The sequence below is a fragment of the Globicephala melas genome, chromosome 8 (genome assembly GCF_963455315.2).
Source record: "Globicephala melas chromosome 8, mGloMel1.2, whole genome shotgun sequence".
NCBI classification, from domain to species: domain Eukaryota; kingdom Metazoa; phylum Chordata; class Mammalia; order Artiodactyla; family Delphinidae; genus Globicephala; species Globicephala melas.
In genome coordinates, this window is record NC_083321.1 from 28,749,664 (window position 1) to 28,759,912 (window position 10,249).

The following is a 10,249-nucleotide window of genomic DNA, read 5'->3' on the forward strand; positions in this document are numbered from 1 at the left end:
ATTCCCTGTTGACCCTTGTACACAGTTTATTGTTTTTGATATCTCTGTGGAATATCTTCCAATGGGAACTTCTAGAATTGACTGCCACTAGCAGAGTACTACAGTGTCAGCTTCTACTGCTCTCTCTTTCATTTGCACAAATACTAGCCTCGCACAAAGTTTTTCTCATATTCCAAATTGTGTTCATTGCTAAGAATGCAAATACCTCCTTTAAATTTTGAAGCTGGTTTGATTTGGGGTTTTGCGTCTGTGAGGCATGTTTGGACAATAAAAATAAATGAAATTCAGAAAGAAATTTAGAATGGTGAGACAAATGGCCATTAAAGCATTACCATTTATAAATGAAGTTAGAAGTGAGGAATCTGTTAGAAGAGAGACAGCATCAACATGAACTTCACTGGTTATCAAGGAACTGAACATAAAAATGATACATTAATATGTAATCTTATGAAAGAAAACTGTAAATTGGTACTTTTATGCTTTGTTCATATAAGAAAGTGATATAAGCTTTTGGAATGCAATATAGGAATACCTATTAAATTTAAAATATGCATACCTTTTTGACCTAACATTTCTGCTACATTCTTTATAAACACCCCACAATTGCAAAGAACTTTTCATTAATCATCCATAATAATGGTGAAAAATGGAAAGAACCTAAACATTCTTAAATTGAGAAACTAAATAACAATGTTAGATCCATAAATGGATTATGATGTGACTATTAAAAACAATGAAAAGTTCCATATGTGTTGGCAGTGAAAGCTGTTCAAGATATTATTACAAGGTGAAAAATAAAAACAGATGAAAACAAAAACCCACAAGCACTACAGGAACATAGTTAATACTGCATCATTTTGTTAAAATAGAGCAAATATAGTATATAAACATGTATATTTAAAAGGTGAAATAGTATACAAAAACTATTGACAATGTATATTTTAGAGAGGGAATGGTAAAGTAAATGGAAACTAGTATTTCTGTAATGTGATTTAGTGTAGCTTTGTGTTACTTTTTTAATCAATAAGAATATGAAAATTACTTTGAAAGAAAGATCAAAAGAAGTTAATGCTCTACAGTAGGGAAAATAAGATGACGGTGGTAATATTGTTCTTAAGAGTATATAATAAGAACTAGTCTCACCAGAGTTAGAGTCATGAAGTCTTCATTTGGTAGATAATGAAAAAAAGATTAAATGCTAAATTAAAAAAAAATTAAAAACCCTCCCCAGGTTCTCTATATGCCTGACTCCTTTATATTCTATAGACGTTGGCTTAGGTACCACCTAAGAATTTTTCCCTGACCATCCTAGTTAACTTAGGTACCATGATATACTCTTTATCCCAGGAGCTGTTTTATTTCCTTTATCATAATCTGTAGGATTTTTTGTTTATGTATTTTTTTCCAGTCTATCTCTTCCTATTTAGAATAGAAGTTTCAGTAAGGTGGGGACATAGTTTATCTTTTTCATCTTTGTGTCCCTAAAGGGTAGTGCTTCTTGCAAGGTACAAAATAAGCACTCAATATTATAATAAAAGAATGTATAGATGGGTGGTCAAGTGTTAAGGTGAAAGACATATGAGGATTTAATTGAATATGGTGAAACCTTGGTAATGGCACCATGCTGAACCCAGTTGGTCACACTAAAAACCTAGCACTTCTGCTTGATTCCTTTCTATTCCTGCCCTTGAAAGTCCAACCCATCAGTAACCTTCTATCCTCAATACATCCCAAATCTCACTTCTTCTCTCTCTCACTACCACTGTCATTGATGTTACCATCAATTCATGGCCAAATTACTTTTAGGGCCTACTAATTCTTTTTTCTTGCATAAATCCTTCCAAAGTCTTTGATATGAATAAAACCCAAACTCCTGACCACAGTCAAGAAGGCCTTGTACAAATCTGTCTATGACTCCAAGATCCTCATCAACTTGCATTCTCTTCTACATCCACACCAAGTTCCAAGCGCCCTGGCCTTTCAGAATGAAGTGTCTGGCGCAGGGACCTTACAATTATTGCTCACACCTTGTTTACCCTCCTTATATTCCTCCTTATGCTAACATTTTCTCACGGATCTCTAAAGAATTACCTCCTGTCACATTCACTCTCTAGCCTTTATTTACCTAAGTTTATTTTCTATACCGCATTTATTAATATATGAAATTATTTCTTTATTGGTTAACTTGTCTTGGGTTACCAGATATGAAGCTCCTCAAGGTGAGGAACTCTGTCTTTCTTGTTCATCACCACATTCCTATAATCTAGATGATTTCTTGCTATAACTAGACAATATTTGTTCAAAGAATAATGAAATGAAACTCTTTGGATGGGAATATTTCTACCACTTTAAAAGTTATCATATTTCCAGTCATGTGTATTTTTTTCTTAGTTCCCTAACCAGGGATCAAACCTAGGCCCTGGTGGCAGTGAAAGCAAAGAGTCCTAACCACTGGACCGCTAGGGAATTTCCTAAAGCTCATCTCTTAAGAAATTCTTCTCTTTTTTCTTAAACTAATAATTGCATCATTCTTCATCTCCTTTTCCAACTGCTCCTTTGTTGGGAAAGCTTTCTCTCACCTTCCTAATTAGGTCTATTGCACACTCAAAGCATCACATAACTTTCCATATAGTACTTAACTGAGTCTTTATTTACCTAATTTTTAAAAATAAGTTTTTCCCATGCCTATGTCCTTCACTAGATTTTAACTCTATGAGGACAGAGATAATATCTATTTTAGTTTACCATTTAATCCAAAGTGATTATCTTAACATCTGGCATATCTTAGGCACTCAACATTTCTTCAAAAATTAAATCACCCCAAGTGGCATTCCTCATTGTCTAGCATAAAATACATAAATATGTTTTTAGTAGTATAGATCTACATCTTAGGATTAAACTATCAATCAACAACATGAACCACACACATATTTATTTAATTGGTTGGTCTTTGGGTTCTTTATTTTTTTCCAAAGTAAAACTCTGGGAACATAAATCTGATTAACTGAAAGCCTCTTTTAATTGAATTCTATGTAAGTAAGGTTATTATTTCATGCAACCAAAGCTCATGGATTTACAAAAAGGATGAATTAGCTTTTTTCCTTCCATGTTGAATTCAATTCCTCTTCTTGAAGTATGTAATGAGCGCCATTATTGCACTTTATAAGAAATCTTTCATTCAGTTAACTAATGAAGAACCTCCCCTTCCTATCCCCTGTACATACCATTCCAGTCATCAAAATTTGTTTCTATAAGTATGCAAAATGCTTTTATAAATGAATTTCAACAATTGACACATATCTTTTTTGGTCCTCTTATATCCTAGCCATTGAAATATATTCTGTATATCCAAAATACAGTTTTTTATAAATGTAGCACTGGGAAAGGACAGTTGGTTAAACATTTTTCCATTTAGCCTTCATCTCACATTTAATGATTCATTTTTAGCAGGGTCAGCATTGAATATAGGAACATAAAGTTAAGTTCTCTCAAAAGGTTGAACGTTTTGTCATTTCCTGAAAGACTGAAGAAAACCAAACCCAGCTAGCCACACTCACTTTCTAGGTTGATAATATTTTTACTTGTACCTGAGTCTTCAAAACCAACTGGGAACTCAGAGAAATCAAAATACTTAAAGAAATTAAAGATCCATTATCACTTTAAGTTGCTGAAGGACTTTAAGATTTAAAAAATTTTTCAATCCAGAGAGGGCTTACTCATCTCTTACAAGCATTTCTTTGGTCTATCCTAGGAAATAAAGTCAATTAAAAATACAAAAATAGTTTGTTTTATAGCTATAAGCGCTTGTGTACTGTAGCATTGTGTATAGTAGAAATAAGTGATTAAATCTAATTGTTCAAAGACTTTGGAAATGGCAACATACTCACGTAACTAGAGGAAGCTGTGATGCATATCCTGAAATCTTGGATATAGAGTCTATTTTTCATATCAAAACAGGAATATATAAAGTCAGCTTAAAGGGAGTGTTTATTCTAAGACAAAAAGTTAATTTGAAACTGAATCTGAAGATTTTATACCAACACACACACACACACACACACACACACACACACACCCCTACATATACACACATGTCCATATGTATATGTGTGTTCATCTTAGCAAGGAAAGGGGAGAAAAACATTATGGTTAAAAATGCAAGCAGAGGGCTTCCCTGGTGGCACAGTGGTTGAGAGTCTGCCTGCCGATGCAGGGGACACGGGTTCGTGCATAATATTTACTCAATAAACAATAGCAACCAGAGAAATAATTGCATACGTTGTGGTAGACTGGGCTTCCTGGGAAGCCCTGAGTTGGAGATTAACATGCAAGACGTTTATTTGAGGTCCTCAGGATCCACACCTGGGGAGGGCAAGGGACAGGAAGGAAGCAGAGTTGGGCAGAGAGAAGTTGATTCATCTTCAGCAAGTGTTGCAGCTGTCCCCACAGGGAAGCTGGGAAAGCCCTCCAGAGTTAGCTCTCCCTGCGTCAAGGAGTCTGGACCTCTGGCCTCAGGGACCAACCAGTCATGGGATACAGGCTGTTCCATCAGAGGCAGCTCTCTCTAGCCTAGGGCGATTTCTGGAGAGGGTTAGCAATTAAGAGCTGTCAGCAGTCATACTCCCAGCAACTGCGGGCGTAATTCCTTCAGTCCTGAAAAGGGGCCAGTGTGGCTCACAACAGTATCCTTTACATTGGTTGAAAAGAAAGACAATATGCCTGGCATTTCTCTTTTCTCTGGATTCCTCTCCAAATTCAGTTGTCTCACGAAGGACATTTCCCACAATTTAAAAAAAGATGCTTTGTCACACTTTCACTTCATTTTCCTCCCTATCCATCACAACTATTTTTTCTTCTTTATTCCTTCCATGTATATGTTTCTGGACTTGGTTTGCTACCATAATTTACACACAATGCAGAGATTATGTGTCCTTTTCAAAAATGTGCTTTTCTTAATAGCTTCTCACCCTTTTAACCACCTTGACAAACAGCCTCAGGATATTAAAAATGATACATTTTCACTTGGAGAGAAATATTTAAAATGTAATTTGAATAGGTAGTTAAGCATGTTTCCCTGAAGGTGTTATCATTTGACAATTTGATATTTTAATATCAAATGTAAGTCCTTGACATGGCCTGCCCTTTCCCCAGGAGATGCATAAAAATAACATGTGTATCTGAACAATTTCCTAGCTGGAGCAGGTTTTATTTTGTGCCCCCAATTATAATTATCTTCACTGCATTGTAAAGAATGTGTTGTACAACAAATTCTCTATTAACAATCACAATGTGTACAAATTATCTTCATCCCAGAACATCTCAAGGGGCCAGGCTGTTTGTATATGATAACAGCTCATTGAGACCCAAATTATGGAAAATTAAAAGAAATGAATAGGAAACATACTGCTATTTAACCACCAGTTTTTAAAACGTATGTGTTGCAATTCAAATGTAAAGTAGGCTCTTTGAAAGAATCTAGTCAGATAAAGAAGGAGGAGTGGGGGAGAAAGAGCCAGAGGAGGAGGGAAGGAATAGTACCAAGGGAAGTGTGAGGAAAAGTATCTTGATTTTTTGTCTCAGAAAAGAGAATTAGTGAATTAGAAAAATAAATAAATAAAGACTCTTTTATGCTATTAAGAATAATTAACAATTGGATAACTAAGATTTAAATTTTTAAAAATACATGAATAAACTGTAATACTTTTAGTATTCTAAAATTTAATATTTAATGAACTACAAATTTTAAATACTGACACTAAAGTCTTTGCAGGTGAGGAAATCAACTCGATATTTAAGACACTGAGCTCCTAAGGTCCCCCTCCCTCATAATAAAGACATTAATTTCAATTTCCTTCTCAATTAACAAGGCCTTTATTTTTACACTAAATTTAAAGGTTAGAGTAAAATGACTGGATTTCACATATAACCAAGAAAGGATATGTAAATCAGATAAGTAACTCTGAGAAGTTACATGATGAGCTAAAGGCTATGTGAGTGGGAAAATTCCAATACAGGAGACAGAGAAATGTGGAGGAATGCTTACTAGTATTGGGCCAATCACTTTTCAGGACCCAGGGAATACAGTAATAAGATTTTCAAAAAATGAGCATGACATGAGAATGAGGCTAATGAGAAGAGGCAATACAGACAAACAGGTCTCTAAGTGTACTTTTTTTTTACAAGGTGGAAAAACAAACAGCAGATAAATGATATGTCTTTCAGTGCTCAGGAAGATGAAGAGAGATGTTTTGGGAGGAAAATGATGTATGAGGCAAGATTCTTTCATTCGTAAGAGATAGGAAAACCTTCCGTCTCCACACGCTTAAACAAAAACAGGCCTTTAATATATTACGTAGCTCAAGATTCTTAGAAATAAGTGGCTTTAGGAGCAGCTGAATCCAGGTACTCAAAAGTCCTTATCAAGACTAAGACTTGTTCTTTCCATCTCTCGGCTATGCTTTGCGCTGTGTGGGTTTCCTTCTTAGCTTCATACTTCCTCTTGCTGGCAAAATAGATGTCAAGGCTTTTAATTTGCATTATACTCTCTTGGCAACTGCATGAGAAAGAACCTTGCTTTTCTGTTCTTTTCATCAGAAGCCCCCAGTACTAGCTCTAAATGGACCAACTTGGATTAGTGTTCATCCCTAGGCAGAGGGAAGCCATTCCTGTGTGCAATGTTCATTCGGATCCCATAAACTGAGAGAATGGGAAAGTAGTACTTTCTCAAGGAAAAATCAGGGTGCAATCATCAGATAATGGGACCAAAAGAGTATCTGTTTACTACCAAAGGGAAGGATAAAATAATTAAATCTGAATTCAGTGAAGCCTCTTTGGGAAGAAAGGGGGGTAAACATTAAGTACCACCTTTCCTAGCGTTGACTCTATTCACTTTCATTCGGAAAAACTAGACCCAGATTTTTAGAAGGGAAGAAGTGTGCCTAGAAAATATTTCTTCTCGTTTTTTCTTTCCTTTCCAACCAATCTGCAGATAAGTCTTGTAGATAATGCATGCTGATAGTTTGTATTTTGTATTTGATGCTTTAGTTGATTGTATTGAAATTTTAAACTTCCAAGCAATGACACTGAGTGGCATTATACTTGCCTCCACCTATAAGCTGTGGAGGATGGGAAGCAAGCAGAGAGGCGAAGGAGATTACAATGAAAGCAGCTCTTTTGCCCCTTTCCCGTTTGCCTATTTCTGTTCCCCTCTAACCTTAAAAGGACCTAATTAAGGAATGTGATCACTAAGCAATTGAAACTAACTCAGGACTTATGCTCTCCCGAATGCACACCATGCCTTGTCTAACCTGTTGATTCTTTTCCTAGATAAAAAGAAGACTAGCTCTCTTCCCCCAGTAGCCCCTCTAAGCAATGCTGCAGGCAGATCACTCAGGCAAGATAACATCTGAAGAGAAAGCCAGTCTGCACTCAATGGAGAGGCAGAACCCAACCTCCCGCCTTGATGATTCACTGAGATTCTTCCCCCTGCCCCCGCATTTTTCCCTTTAAAAACTGTCATGACTGAGGAGAATCTTCGGAGCTGGTCTCTGGACACAAGTCCACCGTCTCCCCAGAGAGCCAGCTTTTCTGATTAAAGCAGCTTTCTTTTCTAGGGACATTTGCCTCTAGAATTATTGGCATGTGAGCAGTGAGCAGCCGAACCTATGTTCGGTGGTTACAAGATACAAGAGCATAATAATGAGGGGCAATTGCAATTATCCTGAATTCCAGGCCACCTGAAAGGATAAGGGAAGAAAAGGAAGAAACAAAAAACAAAAACAAAAGCACACAGCCTAATGTGCAAGAGAAAGTCATCATAATCCTTTCTTATGATAACTTTAATTAATGGCTTTGTGGGGTTGTAATTTTATTTTTTCCCAGTTAGCTCTCTAATATGCATTTAATTTGATAAACCAAGTGTCCTACACAATGAAATACTTCTGTTACTGAGATGTCTGTGAGGCACCTAGCCTAGACAGAGACAGACAATGTCTCCCCCCACTAACTATCTGATAAGGCTTGTTGACTTGATGCTACGTAAGGCAAAAATGTGTGATTCAGTTAAGAAAAACATGAAAAAAATTAAAAACAACAGTATCTTAAGGAGTAATAATAAATTAGGAACTGTTAATGAACAGGAATTTATTATAATTATTGACCATATCTTAATTTGTATGAATATAGGCGCCTCTAAGGTAAAGCTTCACTTGACAAGCTCAGTTAGAGTGACTTTCATAAGGGCAAGGAAGAATGTATTTGTCTAAACTGTATCTGGCATAATCAAATGATTAAATTGGATGTGAAAGAGAAAGGAAAAAAGTACACAGATAAACCTGTGAGACTGACTGCTATTATGGAGAACTGCAGGTCTGACATGAGAACAAAGTGTAGGTGGTGCCCAGTGATTCACTCACGAAAACAGTTGAGAGCAAGCAGGGAATAACATTTAGAACCCTAGATGCACGGATGCCAATTTCCAGAGCAAGGGTAATAAAGGAAACTTGAAATTTTGACATGTAATGATTTCTTTTATGAACTAATAAAATTATATACATATATTCATATATTTTTATATACACATAATTTTTATGTGTTGAGAATGATCTTCAGACTGAAAAAAAAGCATAACGAACATTATTGGTAAGAGGAACTTCCTATTATGTGTAGTTGGATGAATTATAGGAAAGCACCTGTTGAATTAAATGAGGCTACATTTCAGGCTACTAAAAAACCTGTGTTTGAAATTATTGTGCTGTTTTCGACGGTCTTGGTGCCACAAGGCTGCAAATAAACAGTGGTTCTTATTTTTTAAAAAGGACAGTAATTAGCTACATACAAACTTTAGACCTTAAAGCCTCAGGTGAATCTCAAGCACAATTTCATAATTATTAAAGAAGTGGGGCTCTCTGCTCTTTCCTCTTTGACAGACAGTTGCATCTTCTTGTGCAATACTGGCCCCATCCCTGAGACAGTCATGAAGGTCAGAGTAAATCGATTTGTCCACATTGGATGCCTGGTCGCCAGGATGCTTTTAACTCTGTCAAAATGGATATTGCGCATCAATGACCCCTTCACTGACCTCAGCTACATGGTCTACATGCTCCAGTATGATTCCACCCATAGCAAGTTATGACACAATCAGGCTGAGAATGGGAAGCTTGTCATCAACGGAAGGCCCATCTTCATCCTCTAGGAGCAAGTTTCCACCCACATCAAATGGGGTGATGCTGGTGCTAAGTATGTTGTAGAATCCACTGATGTCTTCACTAACTTGGACAAGGTTGGGGCTTATGAAAGGATGGAGCCAAAAGGGTCATCCTCATCTCTGTCCATTCTGCCAATGTCCACATGTTTGGGCATAAATCATGAGAAGTATGACAATAACCTCAAGATTGTCAGCAATGACTCCTCTACCACCAACTGCTTGGGTCCTCTGGGCAAGGTCATCCATGATGACTTTGGCATGATGGAGGAACTCATGGCCACGGTCTATGCCATCACTGCCACCCAGAAGATCGCAGATGGCTCCTCTGGGAAGCTGTGGTATTATGGCTGTGGGGCTGCCCAGAAGACCATCATCCCTGCTTCTATGGGCACTGCTAAGGCTGTGGGCAAGGTCACCCCTGAGCTGAATTGGAAGCTCACTGGCATGGCCTCCCAGATCCCAAATCCCAGCTCCAATGAGTCAAGAATCTAACCTGTGGTCTGGAGAAAGCCACCAAATGTGATGACATTGAGAAAGAAGGTGGTGAAGCAGGCAATAGAGGGCCCCCTAAAGGACATCCTGGGTTACACTGAGGACGGGCTGCCTCCTGCGACTTTAACAGTGATACTCCCACTTTCACCTTTGATGCTGGGCTGGCATTGCCCTCGGTAGCTGCTCTGTCAAACACATTTTCTGTTATGACAATGGGTTTGGCTACAGCAAAAGGGTGGTGGGCTTTATGGTCCATATGGCTTCCAAGGAGTAAGAGATCCCTGGACCACCAGCCTCAGTGAAAACAAGATAAGGAAGAAAGAAGCCCTCAGCTCCTAAGGAGTTCTTGCTCCAACTCAATCCCCCAACACAGTGAGAATATCCCATCCTCAACAGTTTCCATCCCAGAGCTCCTGAAGAAGAGGGAGAGGATTAGGGAGCCCTACCTGGTCATGTATCATCAATAAAGAACAATGTGCACAGTCAAAAAGGAAAGAAAAAAAAAAAAAAAAGAGATGGTCTGCGAACATTAGAAATGAAAGTGGAGATCCG

The 10,249-nt window shown here is 37.5% G+C and overlaps 1 pseudogene; it reads left to right on the forward strand.

Annotated features, from left to right (window-relative positions):
* Positions 1 to 9,055: 9,055 nt before the first annotated feature.
* On the forward strand, positions 9,056 to 9,971 carry LOC115857681 (glyceraldehyde-3-phosphate dehydrogenase pseudogene; annotated as a pseudogene).
* The last annotated feature ends 278 nt before the right edge of the window (positions 9,972 to 10,249 follow it).